Source organism: Belonocnema kinseyi, chromosome 3, assembly GCF_010883055.1.
Source record: "Belonocnema kinseyi isolate 2016_QV_RU_SX_M_011 chromosome 3, B_treatae_v1, whole genome shotgun sequence".
Lineage (NCBI taxonomy): Eukaryota > Metazoa > Arthropoda > Insecta > Hymenoptera > Cynipidae > Belonocnema > Belonocnema kinseyi.
Window position 1 is genome coordinate 89013427 of NC_046659.1, and position 23401 is coordinate 89036827.

Genomic DNA, 23401 nt, shown 5'->3' on the forward strand with positions numbered 1-23401 from the left:
GGATATGATAGGAAATTACAGGATATGATATTCGTCTCCTGTCCACTCCTGGACATCGAAGCGTGCATCTTCTCCAGTGTCTATTTCTCCGGAAATGGTTTACTGTTTGTGAACAAAAAACCTTTCTACACATAATTGACTTTCCGTACAGCGATCAATGCTTTTTAATTTGATTAAGCAACTATCTATCTTCTTTATAACTACGTAATTATACCTTGCGTTTTTTATGAAACACTTTTTTCCCTATACTTTATACCAATTTATTATACTTATGACAGCATTTAATGCCAATACTTAATTACAATTACTTAATACCAATAGTTAACACCAATGCTATTGAAAGTGCTAGAGAAAATAGTGTTGGAATTACCAGCACTCATTTCAATAGTTTTTTAGATGCACTTATCAGTGCAAATTTTAGAATATCTTAAGAACTGTTCATGAATCCTTTTTTCACTTTTTGACTTGTAATAAACGCTAGACGAAATTTTATTTCAATATGTGAAGTTTTGACAACTTATTTTTCCCCAAAAGGTATTCGTGTTTTTTAAGATTTCGTAGCCCCTAATAGTTTTGATCGGGTGTCATTCCAATCATCTGTCCGTCGTACTCCGTACAGAGTCCGTCGATCGGATATGATATAATAGGATCGGGTAGAATAGGATTAAACAAGATCAATGGGCTTAGATAGGATCGGATTAGATCAAATAGGATCAGATAGGATAGGATAGGATTGACAGAGAACAGCATATTTCTATACATAATCGATTTTGCGTTCATAAATCACTACAGTTTTATTTTATTTATCAATAACCTCGTTATATTCTAACGTGGTAATTGAATTTGGATACCTTGCGTTTTGAGAAATAACCTGTTTACTATATTTTATGCTAATATTTAATAATAATTATTATGATAATACATTCCAATATTCACTATATATGACAGGCATGTCAGCGAATGTTTTTCCACTTTTCGAAGAAATTTTAATAAATTATTTTTTAGACTTAAAAAATAATAATATAACATTTATTCAGGTATAATTATACCAACAGATTCCACAGAAAAAGGTATAGCATATTTCCTAAACAGAATTATATAGCAAAAAGTAGTTATAAGTCATATATTCCACGAAGATGGAAATAAGTGATCGACAAGATTAAAAAAATCTTTTACAATAAGCGTAATTTCAGACTAAACATTTGCAAATATGAGTTTAAAATAATAGTAAGTTTATAAACATTCGATATTTTTTATTAAACCGAAAAATGTAGACAAATAATCAATTTCGAGCGACAAAATTTCAAAATAATATACGGCGAGAAAGCAATTTATTTGTTAGAATTTAACTTTTTATGGAATTAAATATTAAGCATGTTTAAAAAAAAATGTACAGTGACCTTAACTTCACTCTTTACATAATATAATCTACTGCATAAGCTATATTATTGTTATTAATATTTTTTGAGTATGACGACAGCTGATAAAACTGGATAACTGCAACACACTTACTATGACGGCTCATATCCGAATTTAACCGAGTCAAGCGCTGCTTAACTTCGGTGATCAAACGAGAAGCTTGAAATGATTGCATATATCCAAATGGATAGTGACACTGGACACATTCGTCATGGAACTCAGAATTTTGTCGTGAAAAAGTAATCATCATCTACACTTTTTCCCCTAAATGACACAGGATGCGAAAAAAGCGAACAGATCTAATTTTTTTATATAACAATGTTCTATAAAAATGTCTCTTGAAACTCATTTCTATCTTGCGTTATTTACAATATTTTTTGATGATACATATATGAATTAAATCATTTAAAATGTACTTTTTCTCAAGAATACAATTTTATGATGTCATACGGAATACAAAAGCACGTAATTTAACAGTTTCAATAGATTTTTAATCAACATTTTTTCTTTAAATTCAGTATTTTATGAATATTTGATACTTTAAATTTGTCTCACTTACTACATTATTCTTCCAACAGTACGATATTGAAACTGTTAAATCCTGTTCTATTATGCCAAAAAATGTAATAATAAGAAAAAAATCAATCTAAAAGAATTTTTACATATTTTGGAAGAAAAGTTTGCTCCTTTGTCTTTTTCACATTTTGTGCCGTTTTAGCAAACAAAATCTTTAATTTTCGATTTTCAAACAAAAAATTCGACCTCCTCTTTAAGGGGGGAAGTACCTTTAGAGGCCAAAAAAAGGTCTTTTTTGAAGTTGATTTGTAGAGAAATGGAGACATTTCTTTTTAAATCAGTATAATATTTATTTAAAGTGATGTCTGCGGTTGAAGAAAAAACATTTTCCACAAAATTGAAAATTAACAAATTTTTCAAATATCTTGTAAGGCATGTCGTCGCTGACGTAGTAAATTGTGTAAGCGATGCTGGCCGCAATTTTCATCTTAAATCAACAAGTCAAACATTTTCTTAATCGAGAGCATTTTTTTATCGTAGATAGACTAAAATATTTTCGAAATTCAAAAATTACCCCTTCAAAACAGCTCCCAAAAAAAATTACGACTTTCACAAAAAATTTACTTGCCGTCAAGAAGGGTCTAAAAATGATTTGTTTTTGAAATCTTTAGTCTATATAAAACAGTTTTTTATGCTCTTCAAAATGAATGCTAGATGATGAAAATCAGTTCACTAGTTTTTTTATTATCACTTACACAATTTTGAAAAACATGGTTTCGAGAAAACGCCGTTCGCTGGCGGATTCTCACAGCGTTGACGCTCGGCGGGCTCAGCGCCAGCCACTTCCGAGAAGGATCTCTTCCAAAATTTCGAGAATTAGCTTTTTAAACTTTGATACGATATTCTAAGGGGATACGCAAGGCAGACTATCATAGAATTATTCTTTACATTAGGACGAATCTAGAACAAAATCGAGAGAAAAAAAACAGTCGGTCTTTTGAATAAATTTACTTCAAATATTTTCAAATAAAACATCGCCATTTTGTCAATTTTAGACTGTACACAAATTTTGAAACGGATTTCATAAGAGGATTAGGTTGGATAGTATAGGATAAGAAGCGATGGGGTGAGATGGGATCAGATAAGATATGATGGAATGGGATTGGATTTGATAGGATGGGATGGTATAGAATGGCATTGTATGAGATGAGATGGGATGGGATGGGATGGTCTATCTTCTTCGTTAAAAAATTTTCATTTTGGTTAAGTATTTAAATATCTTAATATAAATTCTTTGTTTTTATATAAAATCAACCGGTTCCAAATTCGTTTTGTTTTTGTTGTAAACAAGTTGTTTATATTTTCATTATAATGAGAAAGTATTCATTTTCTGTGAAAAATGAGTATCGCGGATTTCTTTAAATCTCCACTTTTCCAGACCACCAGCATCAGAAAGAACAGGTTTTACAAGGATTTCTGTCTGTCTGTCTGCCGTTGTTATCGATGTTGTTGTAGTTAACGTCTTTTTACCGGATAACTTTTGAAAGATTAAACGGACTAGGTTGTGCTTTGGCACACGTTTTTAGGAACCAAAAGCAAGATCGAATTCGTAAACCAGCATCTCAAAATTTGCAATGAATCACTTTTTCATAGGAAACGTCTTATTTTTTTATTCGTAAAAAATAACATTAGACATAAAAGTAAAAATTTTGGACAAACGACACAATGTGCGAAAAAAATTAATAAACAAAAGTTGTTCGCCCAAAAAAGTTAAAAAGTTAATAATAATCTTTTTTTCATATGCGGCGTAGTTTCTGTTCTGGCGATAAAATAATTAAAAAATTTAATTTTAGAAAAAGGACGCAAGATACGAAAAAATTAATTAACAAAAGTTAGTCATTAAAAACAGGCCCAGAATTTTTTAATTTATAATTTTTTAAATTCACAATGTGCTTATTTTTTTAATCCTAAAAAATAACATTACACATAATAAAATTAAATTTTTGAAAAAACTACACAAGCTACAATAACATTTTATTTAACGAAATTTATCGTCTAAATACTCTAAATGATATTTACAAATTAATTCAGAACCACTTTATGCTAGAATGTGTATTATTTGTTCAATTTGTATAAAAATAACATTGAAAATTAAGAAATTAAATTTATGGAAAAATGACACAAGATGCAATAAAATATTTTGTAACAAAATTGGTTTTTTTTGTCGATAGTTTTAATTGTAAAAATAAGACTATGAAAATACGTCTTCTTGGCGTTCTGGCATTCTTGAAAAAGTCATAACGCGTTCTGCCCTTTTAAAACGATCAAAACCCGTTCAGATTTGTAGTTTTAGAAAGAGCAGACTCGAAACTGTCTTTAATTTAAAGTGATTGAACTATATACGACGCATAGAGGAAAAAATACTTCTTTGGGCAAAAATTCCGCCATCTTCTCAAATCTCAAAGGATCCAATTTTTTTTAATAATTAAAAAGGATGACTGTTATTTAACTTTAACAGTGCAATTATGTTTATTTCTACTATCTACTAAGGCTTATTTATTTATATCATCTCCAAAAAATGAAGGTTAGTAAAGTTACTTTCGTTGAATAGAAATTTCAATTTCATATGAAAATTCTCCATTTTGTTAATTGTCCATTTCCCTTTCAGGGCAGGCGTGAATCACTTGGCGAGGAAAGATGTAGTGTGAGGAAAGAGGAACAAATTCCTTTAATTGATTTAGAATGCTTGTGAATTAAAATAATATAAATTTATTGAAACGACATATTTCTCAGTGTGGCTTAGAATAAGAAATTAATGCAAAATAAGGAACAAATATTAAACTTGTCGTCAAAAATACAATTTGCTCTTTATTTTGAAATATCTAAATAAGTAGTCCTAGATCGAGGTACCGACATAAATATAATACACATTTAATATAATAGAGTTGAACATAATGTAGAAAAGTTCACAGTTTGGACAAAATACAGTGCGCAGCACGAGATACGTGATGGGAATGTGTTTATTAAAGCCGAAGAAGCTTTAACAGAAGAGAATTCACAATAACCAAAGTACATTTCTTGATGCCTTAAACTTTAATTTTAAGAGATCTGTGCACAAATGTGGGGGAAGTGCAAAGATCGAGCGCTTAGCGCGATGCAAATACATTATCGAGCGCTAAGTTCGAAATTTAGAATATTTTATATCAAGCGTGAGTTTCTGCAAATACGCCAGACCGTAAAAAAAACTTCCCTGCCTTGTTGAACACGATGTTTTATGTAACAAGAGTAAGTACCTTAAGTACCCAAAGTAAACACTCTTAGTAAAAATGTACTACTATGTAGTACATTTTTGTAGTACATTTACGAAAAAGTACTACTTTAGGTATCGTTCGCAGTATGTAAAATTGCATGTTTTTCAACTATTAATTTAAATAATCCAGTTTTGATTGAAAACTTGCCTTTTTTAGTTAAAATTTCAACTATTTGGTAACTATTTGGTTTGTCGAAAATTGAACAATTTTGTTCAAAATGTATTCTTTTGGATTAAAAATTCATCTCTTATAGTAAAAAAGTCATCTTTATTGGGCGCTCCCTTTAATTAAGGGCTTTCTTTTTAAAAAAATATTTAAATTGTATTTTTCATAATGATGACCATCAGGGATGAATTTTGATCTTTCTTTGAAATGAGAAGATAGAAAGTATGGAATGTGGATGCTATGAAGCTGAGATGCTGGAAGACGATGAAGTGAATCTGGAAAAGGAATGGTTAGGGCGAAAGATGAAATCCCTGAATGAGAGTGAGAAAGAGGGATTTAGAAGGGGGGTAGGGTAGGGTGATGGGTGATGGGTGTCCGCGAGTTCGACGAGGTGAAGGACGGAATAGAGGGAATCGCATGAGGTTTGCACGCCGGTTCGTGGCTACGTCAGTATCGTGCCGCGACTCCTTCGCGCTGTGTCCTACGTCCTTGTTGTGCCGTGACTGTACCTAAGCCGTGCGTGCACGGTATCATAACACAATTCAGTCCACGTGTGTAACAATAAGTCGGAAAGACGTGAATTTTTTCCAGTTTTTCATTGCACCCACGTGCATGCATCCACAGTAATTTCTACAATTTCGTGTCTGAAGTGCCTGAAAGGCGTGACGACTCCCCGTGGTAGGTACCCTCAAGTGTTTTATGTTTTTTTCGTTCCTTTTCACTGAAAAAGTGCAAAGTGCAAGTGTCAAAAAGGAAGTTTCTGGCACAATAGTGTTTTTACATGTATTGGGATGAAATTCGCTTTGAAAAAAATTCTGTAATGAGTTTTTGAAAATTGATTACAATGAATGAACGCCAGTGTGATAATAAAAATAAAATTAGATGCAGAATGACTTTTAATACAAAAGAGTAACAATACTTTTTAGGGCTTTAAAATGTATAGGATCTATGTGACAACTCTATAAAACATTAATTTTATGATATTATTATTTATTAAATTTTTCTTTTTTATGATAGATTTTCATTAGTATTAAAAATGTACTTCAAGCGCCTAATTAAATAGGAGGATGCCTCTATTGGATCAAACTTTTTTAAAAAAATTTTGCCTTAACTTAAGTACTCTTGGAGCAAAATTAAATCCCTTATAAAAAAATCATAAATAATTCGCAGTTTGGGTACCGTGATGTTTAAAAAAATGCTCATCTGTACCATGATACAAAGCTTCTGTAACTTCCGGTATAATCCTTGCAGAAATGTTATTATTTTTATTTATATATTAATTCAGTTTTTATACCTAATAGTCATACTTACAGCAAAAAATGTAGATGCATATGTGGATCATATAGAGTTTTGAATGCAGAAATTTCACCATAACAAATAAGTTAGAGCTTTCAAGAATCCGCGACTAAGGATGTGAATCCCGCAATTTCGAAAGTGGCGAAGAAGCAATGTGGAAAAATTTGGAAATTACAGCGGGTAATTTCAAATAGTTCACTATATTTTGTTTTCGTTTTTTGATATCCGCTAACCGCATATACTATTAAAACTAATAATTCATATGTTGAGTCGAAAGTTCGACTATTTGGTCGTAAATTAACTTTTTTTTGCAAATTCAATAATTAGGTAGAAAATTAAACTATTTGATTGATGCGTGTAAAGTTAACATTTTCATCTGAAATTGTAATTATTCGATTTTTGGATAGAAATTCTCTCTTAATCAGTTTAAAATTCAACTATCTTATGGAAAATTAATGTATTTTCTTTAAAATTCGTTTATTTGGACAGGAAATTAATTTTTTCTTAAAGTTACCTTTTTTCAACTGGTTGGAATTATTGTTATCGAAAATTAATTTTTTGAACTGAAAATTCAGTGATTTCATTTTTGATTAAAAATTACCCTTTTTTAATCGAAAATTTAACCAATTTGATGAAAATTCATCTTTCCTGATTAAAAATTAACTTTCGTGATGAAAATTCTTCTCTTCTGGTTCCAAAGTCAACTCTTTTCTAAAATTTTCGACTTTTTAGCTCTATATCTAAACTATTTGATTGAAAATTCATCTATTGGGGTAGAAAATTAATCTTTTTTGTTGAACATTCACCTATTTGGTTGAAAATTCCACTATTTGATTAAATATTCGTCTTTTTTCCTTTTATTCAACTAGTTTATAATTTTTTTTTTGAAAATTAGTTTTCCTAGCTGAAATTTCAACGACTTTTTTATTTTTGTATTTAAAGTTATCTTTTGAGTTGAAAATACAACTATTAATTGTAAAATTCATGTATTTCATTAAAAATTTATCTTTTGGTAAAAACTCAATATTCTTGGTTGAAATTTCATGTTTGTAGGTTAAATTCTTTTTATATTTTTAACAAATAATACTGAGTTCTCAGGAATTTTCAATTAGGGTTGTGTAGCTCGTATTTTCGAAATCAATGAAGCAGAAATGTTAAAAAATTTTGAAATTACTGAAAATAAACAGATTATTATATTACCAAAAATATTGACTGCTATCAGCCGTTAATTAAAAATCTCCTCTCCTCCATATTTACTGTTACGTAATATGTCCACGTTTTCTATTTTTATTTAAATTCAGCTTTTTTAGTTGAATTCAACTGCTTAAAATTTTTTTCCGAAAATTAGTTATTAGAACTGAAAATTTAACGATTGCTTTTTTGAATTGAAGATTATGTTTTTAGTTTTATATTAAATATTCAGTTTAATAGTCATCTATTTTCTAAAACATTTGACTTTTTAGCTTAAAAATTAAACTTTGTTGAAAATTCATCTATTTAGATCGAAAATTAATCATGCCTGTAGAAAATGCATTTTTTTTTATTTAGGATACAACTGTTTTGCTAAAAATTCGTTTTTTTTTCTCGAATTAAACTAGTTGATATTTCTGTTCTTTGTTGTTCAAAATTAGATTTTTTTAAACTGATAATTGAATTATTCCATTTCTCAAAATCTTTTTTAGTTAAAAATTCAACTATTTGTGTGGAAATGCGTCTTTTATTGATTTATTATTTTAAAAACCTCTAAAACGAGTTTAAACTAAAATTTGTGATATTTTTATCTTATTATTTATAATTCTAAGCTTTAAAAAAAATCTCAGAGGCTTTAGTGAAACTTCAGGTAAGTTGAAGAATTTTTAATCAAAAGCAAGTTTTGATGCCAAGCGTCACTGGAATTTTTATGTTAAAAATGCTTGATAAATAAGCCCAATTTTTTAATTAATACATTTTCATCCTAAACTAATTTTTGAAATTAGCTGTTTTTACATACATAAAGTTTTTATTATCCCTACGTAATCATTCTTATACGTCAGTTTTTATCTCTTGCTAATCATGAATATAATTGCAGTGTTCCTTTGGTGAAAGAATACCTTCGTAAACATTTTTTTATTCTTAAAAAATTGTTTAGAGGTTTCGTTAGATGAAACCGATATTTATTCAGGATTCAACCCTTAATTGTTTTTAAACACAAAAAAATTGTATCAAGGTATTTTCGGGTTAAGGATACAAAAATTTGTGATTATATAACAATTTATACTTAATAAATGAAAAATATCATACCGGGTCATAGGAAAAATCTTTAATTTCTAAATACACAAAAAACACACTAATTTAATTTAAACATTACGATACTACTTATAAATATATTTAAATCTATTATTTTGTATCAAGTATTATATTTAGGTAATAAATAATTTAATAAAATCGATAGGCGAAACTAACCAAAACGCAGAGTTCGACCGAAATGGACCGTTATTACCAGCGCACATATTTTTCATATAAATGATAGGTTGAAGTAGATTTTAAAATACAATAGAAATCTTTAAACAATAAAAATGTTTATTTTGAAATTTAATTTTTTTCGTCATCGATCGGTATAAATATTTGTAATTCATTTCTTATTATTCTAGAAAAAAATGGCTAAGTTATTTCAGACCGTTCATTGTATTAAAATTAAAAATTTTCACATTCTAATTTTGTTTTTAAGTTTGTATTTTTTTAAAACTAAAAACTAAAGAAATTCATTCTTAGGCCTAAAATGGCTTACCGGAACCTAAAACAATTTTTTTTAAATAAAGTAAAATTTATTGCAGTAAATTTTGAGCATAAGTGAATATTTAATTAAATATTCCAGGAATTATACATTTTCGTTATAATTTCAAAATTTGTATTGAATTTTAATTTATGTCTTCTAAATTGCATTACTTCAGCCTGTACTTGAAAGCTTATTTATTTAACTTATTAATTCGTCTTTCGTATTCTATAAATTAAGAATTTGAATTAAAATATTAAAACTGGGTATCATAAGACACTTTGCAGAAAATTGGAGATGAGGATTTTTTATTTTCTATTATTATTATCCAAGTCATATTCTCTCTGTATAAAATAAAAAAAGGTACAAGGAAGCGACTCCGGCTCAGAAACATTTATTTTAATAATAGTGCATAATTAGGTGCTGTAATAAGGCCTTGAGAAAGTATTTTCTGAAATACTAAAACTCTTCTGGCATTTATGTAGGGAATTGAAGTACTATTGCAAGGGAAATATTGTACGCTTTCTTTTACATGAAACCTATTAAATTACACATTCAATTGTGCACAAACTAATTTATATATAATTCCATCCAGAGTAAGAATCTAATTTCATTTCAAAATTGAACTTTATTTCTGCGAAATTTAATTGTCAGTTTTCCCAATAAACGCAAAAGAAGAACAATTCAAACTGTCTCTCTGATAAGTCAATTATATGTGTGTAAAAGATTAATATGATCAAGTCATTTATCTCTTTTAGGTTCATTATAATAATCCGAGTTTACGTGAAAATTTGGAAGCAGAGATGTTACTTTAGGATTACATAAATAACGTAATACGAGAAGAATCTTGCTTTAATTCATTATATATTATAGTCCATTGTATTATTAATAAAAAAACACTTTCTATATTTTTCATAATTATTTGGAGCCTATTCCTAACTTCCCACTTTTGAATCTAAGTGAAAGTCACAGGCGCATCAGATAACGGGATGACTTCTTTTGGCGTTTAAGACCCATTCAAATTTTATACGAGACTCGTTACAATCGTTAATAAATCTTTTGTAGTTTCGTCTATGGTATGATTAAGAAATAATTGTTCTTTAACGATGATCTGTAATTTGTTCTGGAGCGTACATTAAAATTTATGAGTTTGATAGTGATTAATTTAGGTTTAACTGATAAAAATAATTTATTTCAAAATTTTGGGTTGATTCTAAATCAATCTATTCAGGATGTTATATTCCTAAGGTAGGAAAAGTAATAATTCAAACCATTACGTATTTCTGAAAACTGCTAAGTTCATAAACATCCTTCAAGCAACATTTAAACAAAAAATAGATATCTTTCGATAAATTGAGGTAAATGTTAATCCCTCAGTCTCAAAATTAGAACGAATCTTAAACTTATTGTCCCTATTTAAAAAAATCTTTTTAAATCGAAATAAAATCTACTTCCTTGTCAACTATTTTGGGCATTAAAATCGGAAAGCACCAAATTTTACAAATCCAAATTATATTTCCAACTAATACCTTTCCTGTCACTGTTTCCTTATTCTGTCTCCGCTTATTGTATGCTTCTAGGAACCAACATCTATCGAAGCCAATTTAAAATTTCTAATCAGGAATTATTTATAGTGAAACTATCAGTATACACAATAGAAACTTGTATTGATTAAAACTCACATACTAGATGGAAATAAAAACGTAAAGAATAATGTAAAAAGTTATTCGGTCTAATTTTGCATCCTTTAGCGAAAATTAATTTGCACATATAGTACTCTATTACAGAAGAGAAAGATGAATTTCACAGTAAATTCTAAGTGAGGAATTTGATCCCGATTTATATTTCTTATTTTGTCTCAAATTAAACAAATACTTAAACTAAGCTTTGGTCCAAAAACTTTTTTTTAGCTTAAAATTGAACTATTTTTCTCAAAATTTATATATTTTACTGCAAATTCGTCTTTGAACAGAAGATTAATTTTCGTGGTAGAAAAGTCATCTTTCTTGTTTAAAAATTTAGCTCTGTTGACTAAAAATGAACTTTTTTGTCGAAATTTAAATTTCTCAGTTTGAAAGTTTCACTTTGTTCTGAAAAATTGATCTGTTTGGCTGGAAAATTTAACCATTGGGTTGGAAATTTAACTAAAAAATTTCATTTGTGTGTTACTAAAATTGGTCTGTAATATATCGAAACGGATTTAAAAATTTGTTTTTTGATCAGAGGAGTATATTACAAAAACCTATGAATTCTTATTTAAAAATTAATAGTTTTTTCTACGCTTAAAGAAAATTTTGTAGCCTGAACAAAAATGCTTCGACTTGAGTTCGACTGGAATTGCCCCGAATCAAGACATGCTGAAGTCGAAAAGTTCGACTTGAGCATGTCTCAGTTTTGAGACGGAGCCAGACTTCAATTTATGCCTTGGAGACAAGTTTTTATGTCTTGAAGACATAAATTTATCTCTTGAGTCGTATTTATATGACTCCAACACGTGCAATTTATAACTTCGAGCGTATACCTCCCCTAACAAAAAGGTTATTTCTAACAGTCATAACAGCTAATCTTTGTTAATAGTTAAACAATCCTGTATATTTGTATACAATATATATATATATTAAATCCACTTATTTACGGATTGTTATTTGTATTATACGTGTTTGACGATGATATCGAATATGTTGTTTGTTTTGCTTATTTCTAACGGCTTAGGAGATCCTTCTAGAAAATTACAATTTTTATATTTTTTTGAAGAACATTTTTAAGGGTTATACTCGTTTAGACCCACCGATTCTGAATTTCTAAATTAAAAATAACTTGATAATTTAAAATAATTTGATAATTAAATAAAAAATTATTAAATAATAATAATTATTAAATAAATTAAATAATTAAATAAAAATTAAATTAAAAATAATTTGATAATTAAAAATGTTTCATTCATCAATTTTAATCTCATTTATGAGCCAAAAAAGGTTCGATAATCTCAGCCAAGACAAGGCTCGACTTAAGACAAGTAAATGCTGTTTTATCTGTCGTGGCCATACAAGTAAGACGAAGGCCTATGTCTCGACACAATTTTGAGACGCAGCCAGGCATCGATGTCTTGTAGACGAACTCAAGACATAACCAAGTCGAACTCAGGTCGAAGCATTTTTACTCGGGAGTGTATGTTGGGACACCTCTTAAAACTTGGAAATTAAGAGTAAACAATAATTTGAAATGACAGAGTTAACCTTTTTACTAAATATTTATTTGCTTAATTCGGTGTTTACATGAAAATGCGCGATTGCTAATACAATGACCAAAAATGCGATTATCTTCGATTATTAACAGTAAAAAATGACTCAAAATACGGTTTTCAGGGGGAAAAATAGCGTCTAGGTGAAAAAAAATGTGTCCTAAGCTATACGGTACACGTGTCCCAACCTGTACATTAACGGCATATCTACATTGTTGGGAGAAAAAAATGATCTGCACTATGTGCAAAATGCTCTTCAGACATAAGGATTCATTTAATTCATGACACATTTAACTCATTCACTTTACAGTTTCGATAAAAAATATTCAGTTACTATTGATAATAATGTGCGACAGTAATAACAGGTAGCACCGGTGCAATGAAATTAAGAAAACGCGCTGTCCCAACCTATACAGTCTCCAAACCTGTGCGTAACTCCCTTACATATCTGGGTATATTTTATAAATTTATTAGTCGTTTCATGAATGTTCTGTTTGTTTATTAGAATTCTCGTCAAGCTTACTTTATAATTTAGAAACTATGATATTTAACGATATTAATAAAAGGTATAATGTTATTTAATTAAGATGAAAATTTAATTATAGAAGGTAGTGAAGGTTGTGTATAATATAACTTGCAATGCCTTAGTATAGTAGGCTTCCAGGGATTTGGGAAAACATCTAATTGTGCAGCAATATCCTCATCCGTCGACTACAACCCTGAGTTTATTCTCCACAGAGCAAATGCAATACAATGTGATTCTAATGCATTGTTTCAGAATTCTCCTTGCACGAGATGTGCACCTCAACTGCTTCTCCTTCCGATCTCATTCCGATGAAGACGACTTACGCGCATTTAATTTAATTAATCATATTCGTCAGTGCATTCCTGATAATGAACTTATCTTTTTAAAACAATGTTGCTGAGGCAAATGTCCCAATTCACATTCATATTATACACCACATCAGATAAAAGACTGTCAGAAGGAAACTTAACAACTTATGACACCTTTATATTGACCTATATTATTAAAAGAAAATTGTTCAAGAAATATTTGCTAATCATTCTCAAAGATTTCAGAATTGTTTAGTTTGAAAGAAATTATATAATATTGATAATGATTTTATGTTATGTGCTTTTTATAAAAAGTTATGTATTGCCTAAACGGCGGTTGATCTTTTTTTTTCTTTTCCTGCTACGCATAGTACAATCAAATTAGACGGAAAAAGCCATTTTCTGGAACAAATTAAAGACACGAAAATTTTCTGGACGTCCTTTTGAAGCCCTGAAAAGTTTAAGGATGATGTTTCAATTAATTGTTTGGTATCGATACAAAACGTAAAATTGTGTGAAGACAAAGCGATGATTAATTTTTATTGTTGCAAAAAAATCGCTGTCGAGTTTTTGCTATTGCATTCTTAAATTGGATAGATCAAACTATTCAAAAAAAATTGTTAAGTTTAAATCAATAAATGACAGAGGGGTGGGGAGAAATTTTTTGAAAAACTTTCATATTTTGCAAAAAAAAAACTATATTGAGTTCAACTTTGCTGAAATATCTAGTAGAATGTGTATCTTCTGGAAAAAGTATATTTAAGCTGTAATCAAAATTATTTACATAGTTTATATCAAATCGTTGTAAACAATAAGTTTTTTAAATACTTACAGCTGCTAGCAAAGTTATGTGTAATTGTCAATAAATTTTCTTGAATAATATATTTGAAATGAATACTTTGAACGTAGGATTTTAGAAAAATAATCATGACAATCCACATTCCTAAATGGTTATACATCATTTTTCAGATTTTTCTTGACAGCTGTAAGTATCGAAAGAAAATGCTTATTTACAACCATTTTTTATAGAGAATGCAAACAACTTTATTCACATCTTAAAGCATACTTTTTCTTAAAGATGCACCATCTGTTAGATATTTTTGGATTATGTAGTTCAAATGAAATGTTTTTAAGTATTTTGAACTATCCAATTTAAGAATCCAATAACAAAAGCCCGATAACGACTGTTTTGGTTTTTTGTACGATATTAGTTGAGAGTTAATATCTACCTTGCTTAACTTAATTCATTTTTTTTTTTTTTCATTGAAAATTCAACTGCTTTGTAGAGAACTCATCTTTTATAGTATAAAATTAATCTTCATTCAGTGGAAAATTGAAATTTGCTTGCAAATTCATCTATTTTGGTTGACCATTCAACTATTTTGACAAAAATTCATTTTTTTATTACAAATTGGACTGCTTGGTTAAAAGATGAATTACACTGTAAAAAATTAAATCTTTTTTTTAATTGATTCATAATTTTCGTTGAAAAGTCATCTCTTGGTTTGAAAATTGAAATTTTGGTTGAAAATTCGTTTTTTTTGTCATAAAAATGCATTTTTTTCACTGAAAATTTAAGTATTCTATTTTTGGATAAAAATTTATCTGGGTTTACTTGAAATTTATCTATCCGATTAAAAGTTCAAATAAAATGATCAACTGAAAATTCAAATATTAAAATTTTCATTAAGAATACTTTTTTTTCAAAATTAAACTACTTGGTTAGAAGTTAAACTACTTTGTCAAACATTCTTTTTATTGGTTTAAGATTGAAATATTTGGTTGAAAATTCTTTTTTTGTTGTTCAAAGTCAATTTTGTAATTCAAAATTTAACTATTCGATTATGGGCTGAAATATAATAGTTTGTAAATTAAAATTAAATAATTTGGTGAAAAATTTACGCAGTTTGTTGTAAACAATTTTTTTTAGGTTTACGTACTTTGTTAAAACATTATTTTAATAGTTAAAGATCCATCTCTTTAATTGAAAATTTAATTATTTTGATAAAAAAACATTTTAATTTTTACTCAAATTTCTTCTATTCCATTTTGGGATAAAAGTTTATCCACTTCATTTTTAAATTTAGCTATTTGGTTTTGAATAAATGTGTTTTGTTGAAAATTGGTCTTATTTGGAAGGAAATACATTTTTTTTGGCAAATTCACCATTTTGGTTGAAAATTCAACAATTTTGTTTAAAATTCATCTATTCGTTAGAAATTTCTGGTTGAGGATTCAACTATATAATTGAAAATTCGTCTTTATTAGTAAAACATTTAAATATTTGGTTAGAAATTTAAGTGCCTTCTTAAAAATTAATTTTTTTTTGTGAAAATTTAACTATGTTGTCAAAAATATTACTATTCTATTCTTGGTCTAAATTTGATCTTTTTGAACTAAAAATTTAACTATTTTGGTTCAAAAAATAAATATTTTGTTTACAATTTCTCTCTGTGGATGGAAAATTGTTTATTTTTGTCAAAAATCAAACTATTTATTTCAAAATTCATGTTTTTTGGTTGAGAATGAATCATCGTTTTTAAAGATATAATTATTTTATGTAAAATTAATTTTTTTAACATGAATGTTAACCTTTTGCATTGTTTTCTAAAACTTCAACAAATTTTTTTTATATTTGTCAAGTTTACTTGAAATTTTAACTATTTGGTCGTAAATTTAACTGTCTATTTAAACATTTCGTTTAAAAACCATTTGTATTTAAAATAATATATTTTTGTTGAAAATTTACCTCTTTGGATGTAAAAATCAACTGTGTTCTAAAATATTTGACAACCTAGTTTGAAAATGCAGCTCTTCTGTTGTGAATTTACCACTTTTTGTTGAAAATTCAAGTATATTTGATTGAAAATGCAATATATTCTGCGTTTAGATCTCAGGAATTTGAAGTGTTGCATATAAACTTCAATACAGTAACGACATTAAGTTTATTTAAATGATTGATTAATTTCCCTATTATTTCCTAATTTTTGTGAAAAATCACCCTGTTTTCCCTGGAAACATTGCATTGTTTTTCGTGCACATATTCTTCAATTCAAGGTAAAATCACGATAACAGATTGGACCAAAAATCGACAAGAATTGTGAAATAGTAAAGCGTCTAAAAGCAATTTGCCGCATGTCCTGAAATTCCTCGCTGAAAAGCTCTTGCCTGCTTCCCCATTATCGATCAAACACCACTTTATCAAGATTGCAAGTCATTGAAAAATGAGGCTGATACTATACTCATTACGGTGATTAATAAGAAATTATTTTCGAATCTGACGATGCACGCTCGTCGAGGTTATACCTTTTTAATAAAGTTGAGACAAATTTATTCGCATCTATAAAAAAAATTTTTTAACTGAAAATCGTCTTCGCAGTAACTTTTGCATTAAAATAACGAAAATAATCGCACATTCGGTTTTTATTGTCTACTTTTCACACTCGAAATTTCAGCATGACTCAGTACAAGCGAAAAAGTGAACTAGTATCCCTGATTTCAAGGGTTTGGTTAAAGCCATCAACGATGAGATTTGTAATTGCTCATTTTTATGTAAAAAAATAATTGAACAAATAAATATTGTTTTACGAGTTCACTGTGGCGTTGTAAAATCACTTTTCCACTCATTTTTTGTGTTTTCGGAAGTGTCTCGACCAAACATACAATTTTTTGCAGATTGGAAGACATTCGGAAAATCGGCTCTAAAAATTGTTTGCATCGTATTTATGTATGTTTATTTTCCCAAAAAATAAGATATTTAATAGACCTTCAAAGAAATGTAATAAAATCCTAAAAATATTATCATGGAAAAATGTATGGGCCAAAAACAAAACTCGTCCCAACCTTTACTGCATCCCCTTACTCATAAAGGAATTTAAGTAAGATGAAAAGAAAAAAAGAAAAGAATCAAATTGAATAAGTCAAGAGAGTATATTGTGCAACTTGTCAAACATATACGTCCTATTTTTTCTCTCAGACACGAAAAGCAGAATACAGTAATCACGATCCGTCATACTTCTCGTGCATTCTCTTGACGGACAATGACGTAAAGTTTCACACGCTCAGTGTGATAATTAAAAATCCGCGCGTTCGTTTTTGCAGGCTCGTTTCTCAAATAACGAAAGGTATTTACTTAAGTTTTGGTATAAATCATAGATTTCCCCAACATAAAGAAAATATCGGAAGTCAATGCCCATTCTACAAGGTGCCTGAAAAACTTAATTTTCAATATTTCCTGCATTTTCGTTGTGATTTTCCCCTGATAAGTTTTTCGTTTTCCCTGAACATTACTATTTGAAGACAACTAGTTCATTCTGGTAACATTTTCAACATAGAATATCTTATCAACAGGATGAAAGAAAGCTTTTGAATTTTTAATCAAACTATTGCATTTACTACCAAATAGTTAATCTTTTATCATAAAAAATGAATTTTTTAGAAGACAGTTGAATTTCCAACGCGAAAAGTTAAATTTTGAACAAAAAATGCATTAGTTGATATTCCAAATAAAAAAGGAAATTTTCAATAAGATAGTCAAATCTACAGCTAAAGAGATTAGAAAATGATTAGACCAAAGCTTATGTGCTTCGAAACAGTTGCATTTTTGACTAAAAAAGAGGAAGTTTCAAAGAAAGATGATTAGTTTTCTATAGGAAAGTCGAATTTTCAACATAATTGTTACATTTTTAAGTAAAGAGATGTACCTTCAACCAAGAATATAAATTTGTAACAAAGTAGTTAAACTTTTACCCAAGTAGTTGAATTTATATTTAAAAAAATTAAGAAAATATATAATTTGTAGCCAAATATATAAATTTTCAACTAAAATTACGAATCATCATCGGGAATAGTTACATTTTCACTGCAAAAAATTAATTTTCAATAAAGCAAAACGTGTTTTCAACTACAGCTAAATTTTCAACAAATAGGGTTTCTAATAAAGGGGAAATATCAGAATTAAGGTCTATTATACAACTAGGCAAAAACTTTACTTTCAAAATTCCCTGACTTTTTTCTGATTATCCCCTGACAAATTCTTCATTTTCTCATCTTCATTCTATAAACGGGATGAAATTATAAAATTCAGATAAAAATTGCTAAATTTCAAATTTCTTCAATAATTTTAACAAAAAAGTTGAGCTCTCTACTTTAAACCACGGATGACTTTTTAATAGTATTATCGAATTTGCAAGTAAATAATAAAATTCTTAACTAAAAAATTATTAAATAATAAAAAATTAATTCGTTAGAAGGCTTATAAATTTACGTGTCAGCAAACTTGGACGTTTCTTTTTCCACAAACAGGAAGCTTTGTAGTCGTAATAATTTAAAATATTTTTTTAAGGATTTATTTTAACGTTTCTCGTTTAATAAATGTTTAATACAACTTATTTTTAACACTAATATCTTTAAATGGCCACAAGAATTTTTTTAAACACTGGACTGTGAATTTTTTATTTACTTTATAATATTTAAAAAATGAACTTATTGATAGTAAAACTTTTTTCATTCACATAATTCAAATAAAAGATTCCTTGGCATCGATAAATCGTTTAACCTATAATATTAATACATTTCATTGAAAATAAAAAAGTTATGTTCATATAGAATATCATTTTCATTTTAACATAATTTAAACTTGATGCAAGAATAAAAAAGACTTCTTGATTCGAGACGAACCAATTGATCTATAATTCTAATAAATTTGATTGAAGACCAACAAAGTTATGATCACTTATAATATTTCAGAAATACTTTTATATAGTAAAACTTTTTTCAATAATATAATGTAAAATTTAGATAGCACTAAAGTCTTCTTGGCTCTAGAGGAATCGACTGACCTATAATATTAATGTATTTTATTGAAGAGTAAGAAAGTAATGGCCCTTTTCAATCATAGATCTGTCCGAAACTTTCGTTTATTTAAACTACGTCACCCAAAAAGTACCGATGGTTTTGTTTTCGTTTCGTTTCATCTTGATAGATTGGAAGAAAATTAAAAAAGAAAATGTTACATTAACAAATTTAAGCCAAAATAAGCAACATAATTCAAATAATTTTCAAGTAATTAATAAAAATAATTAATGCTTCCTTTATGAGAAAGCAAAGTGCTTATTAAATGAGCACCATACACTTGTTAATACACACAATGTGAAAACATTTAAGGTCGACTTACCAGCGAACTTAAAGCTGCAATTTGAATTTGGTGAATCTTTTTAATTGTAAATAATTCTAAAGTAATTTGTAGTTTTATAGTTAGTGGAGAAAATAAAGAAATGCGATAAAATTTTTTGATGAGATTCGAGTGACTATGAGTTTGGAAAATAATAGAAAGGTTTAAAAAATTGGCTTCCAGTGCCAAAAAGTACTTGGTCGCATGTTGCACTTGAAATACGATGTTATTCATTGCACTCCGCCTTTTAGATTCTTTTCGCTTATTTTACTTCATGCTGGGCAGCACTATCGGTAGCTATCATCGCGTCGTCCTTAGTAGATGCGGGTACAATTTAAAGCCGTTTTCTCAAAACCAGTTCAACCTTCACGCTTACTTTCATTTTATTTTTATTTTGTTTCTCTGATAAGGTAAAAAAACCCTTTACCTTCTGAAAGTTTAATGTAGTTATATACAAAATAAGGTCTTTGAGGAAAAAAGTTTTCTCTGATTTTAAAAATAGTTGAAACAAAATTTTTAATTTAAAAAATAGTTGAATTGTCATGCTAAAAAGAAATATTTCTATAAAACAGAATTTCAACTTGAAAAGTCGACTTTTGGAGAATGAAGTTCATATTTAGTTGAGGAGGATAGTTTTTTCATTCAAAAAAATGAATTGTTAACAAAACTCTTGAATTTTTGAAAAAGGTAAAATTTCCTTGTATTGAAATTTCACCACGTTGTTGGAAATTCATTTTTAACTGAAAATTGAATTATTTCATTTAAAGATTGATTCTTTTAGTTGAGAAAAAATCTTCTTGATTAAATATTCACCTATTGTATTTAAAAGTCGTGTTTTTTGGTTGAGTCCAGCAGCTGTTAATTTAACATTATTTTTTTCGTTAATTGACTATTACATTTTTCGTTGAGAATTCATATTTTTTCTTTCAAAGTCAAGCACTTGGTCAGAAGTTGAACTCCTACGTTAAAAAGTTATTTTGTGGGTTAAAGATTTATTATTTTATTTAAAAATGCATTTATTTGGTTAAAAATTTTACTATGTTATTGGAAGTTTACTTTTTTTGGTCGAAAATTTATTTTTAAGCTGAAAATTTAACTATTTCTGTTGAAGATTGATCGTTTAGTTGAAAATTCATCTCTTTGATAAAAATTTACCTATTTTGTTGGAAATTAATTTTTTTTTAGTGAAAAATTAATTTTTCTATCCTGAAAATGTAACTATTCCATTTTTGGGTAAAATTTGTCCTTTTTTGGTTGAAAATTGAACTTTTTGGTAAAAAATTTAACTACTTGGTTTAAAGTTATACTCTTTTGTTGAAAATTCATTTTTTTTCATAAGTAATGTTCATTTGAGTTGTAAATTTATATTTTTCGTTAATAATTTAACTATTTTGTTGGAAATTCATTTTTTATTATTTAGAAATTAATTCTTTAATCTAAAGATGTAACTATTCCATTTTGGGATAAAAATTGCTCTTTTTAGGATGAAAATTTAACTATTTGGTTCAAAATTGATTTTTCTTACTTTAAAATTTAATTACTTGTTGATAATACATGTATTTTGTTGAAAAGTCAAAGTTTTCTCAACGATATTTTGTCATAATTGCTCATTGCTCAATATAGGAAAATTTTAATTTGTCTCCCACCTTGAAATACAAGATTTTCTAAAAAAAAATTCCTTGAATTAGAAATATTATTTTGGTCATGATTTTTCATCGATTTTCAATAAAAATGTATAACAACTGCCACTCGACAGATATGAATGAAGTGGTGCAAAAATGAATTTTGGATCGGAAAAAGTGGATAATTTTAATCTGAAGTTGATAATTAAAATGATATGCAATGGTTTGAGATCCCGGGCTTTACTGGGGGATGAACGATTAGTTAAATAAGATTATTATCTGAGAGTTGCAACGCGGGTTTTATTTTAAAATGTGTGCAGGTAAATTTTTCTGCATTGGACGCTGGAACTGGTTTCGATGAATGCATTTCTCAGAGCTTCAGCACAGCCTGATCCGCTTTTCTCAAAAAATTGGACCTCTGATTTCTTAACAATATTCTGCAGATTGCTATCTATTCAGTTCTCATGCAGGATGGGGATATGGAGACGTTCCGTCTTATTTTCCATCTTTAAGCATCCCGATTCCTGCCAGACGGAACTCTAGATCTCGGGCACTTTCAAACATATTTCTTTTTCTATTTTTTAACATTGTAGGCTACCCAGAATTCTCGGAAAAATCTTCGAAAAAGCTCTTTATAGAATATTTTATTATTGAAACCAACATTTCTTTTTAAATGCATATAATTAAAATGCCTTTATTTTAAAATTATTTAGTGAATACAATGTTTATTCTTTTTTTCAATCAGTCTTTATCAATAATCCCCTATACCATTTCAATTATATTTTCTGCTTAGTTATAAATCGCTTAGAAGAAATTGATCCCTTGAAATTTTTAAATCTAGTCTAACCTTTTTCAATTTTGCATCATCGTTCTGAGCTTCTTATGGTTTTCTGTAGAGCATGAAATTCGTTGCTTAATTCCAGCACTTTCTTGTTAAAATTTTACTTGAATTTAAAAGCCGGTAAGAATAATGAAACAAAATGAAATTGGTTGGTTTTCATACATTCCAAATACTTATCAAATTGTTCATATTCGACGGCTCTATATAACATGGAATCAAATTACGGTTGTTACATATAAAGAGAAAGGTTTCACTTGTGTCCTATGTAGAATCAAGTTTATTTATTTTGTCAAATTGATTTTTTGCCAATTACACATTAGCAAACTTTTCACAGTAGTAAATGTTAGAGATAATTTCATAAAATTGTACTGCGTGCTGCAAGATAACCCGCTGTTGTTTATTTTATTTCCAAATGTTAAAATTGCAATATTAGGGTTGCCCATATTTTTCTGTGCTAATTTTCGAACATATCGCTTCCAGATTTTTTCGAATCCACACAAAAAAAGAAAACGTGGGACGATGGTCGTGGGCACTAAAGCGTAGCCTTTGGGCCTACGGTGGGCTTGCGATTTCAATTCCTGCCTCGCACGTGAGTTGTTCATCGCCGGAGAGTCTTGGGACCGGTACTTCTAGAGAAAAAGGTTCCTTAAATACTTACAGTTGTTGCTCCCCAATGGGAAATGCCTGTATTGAGCCGTAACTTACATCTAGCGCAGTACTGAGCCAGTGGTCTCGCCAACGTCTAGCCAAGTCTTGGCGGACCAGCGCTGGCGCAGCACTGGATGAATTGGCTATGCCGACGTCTGGCCAAAACTTGGCATACGAGAATTGGAGCAGTACTGAGGGAATTGCAGTTCAATTATTGTACCGATACTGGAAAAAATAATAGATGTGAAGTTCACTGTACCGATAGCACTATAAAAATCACTGCTGAATTTAAACCATGAAACTCTGTGAAGAAAAGAGGTAGGGCATTTTTTAAAGGGTTGGAAAGTTTTTTAAATTCCACGTCGAACGGTGTCTGATAGATATTTTTTTGACGTTTTGAAAAGAAGACAGAACCTGAGAAGTTTTTGAAAAAAATTCCAGATTTTCTCAAATTTTGTATCCCGGCTTAAACTTTCAGCATGACCTAGGAAAATTGTTGCAAAAACCTGAAAATTATGTGACATAAATCTTAAAACAATATCTTTAATTTAAGCCGAAAAAAGTAAAAAATCTTTCTTGGTTTG

General features: G+C 28.6%; 1 protein-coding gene across 2 annotated transcripts in view; it reads left to right on the forward strand.

The window, feature by feature from the left end:
* The first annotated feature begins 5893 nt into the window (after positions 1-5893).
* LOC117169215 (mucin-5AC) overlaps positions 5894-23401 on the forward strand; it is a 138723-nt gene continuing 121215 nt past the window's right edge. For both annotated transcript variants that reach the window (XM_033355469.1, XM_033355470.1), the window contains exon 1: positions 5894-6089. The gene's annotated coding sequence lies outside the window, so the exon portion shown is untranslated. The remainder of the gene's footprint in view (positions 6090-23401) is intronic.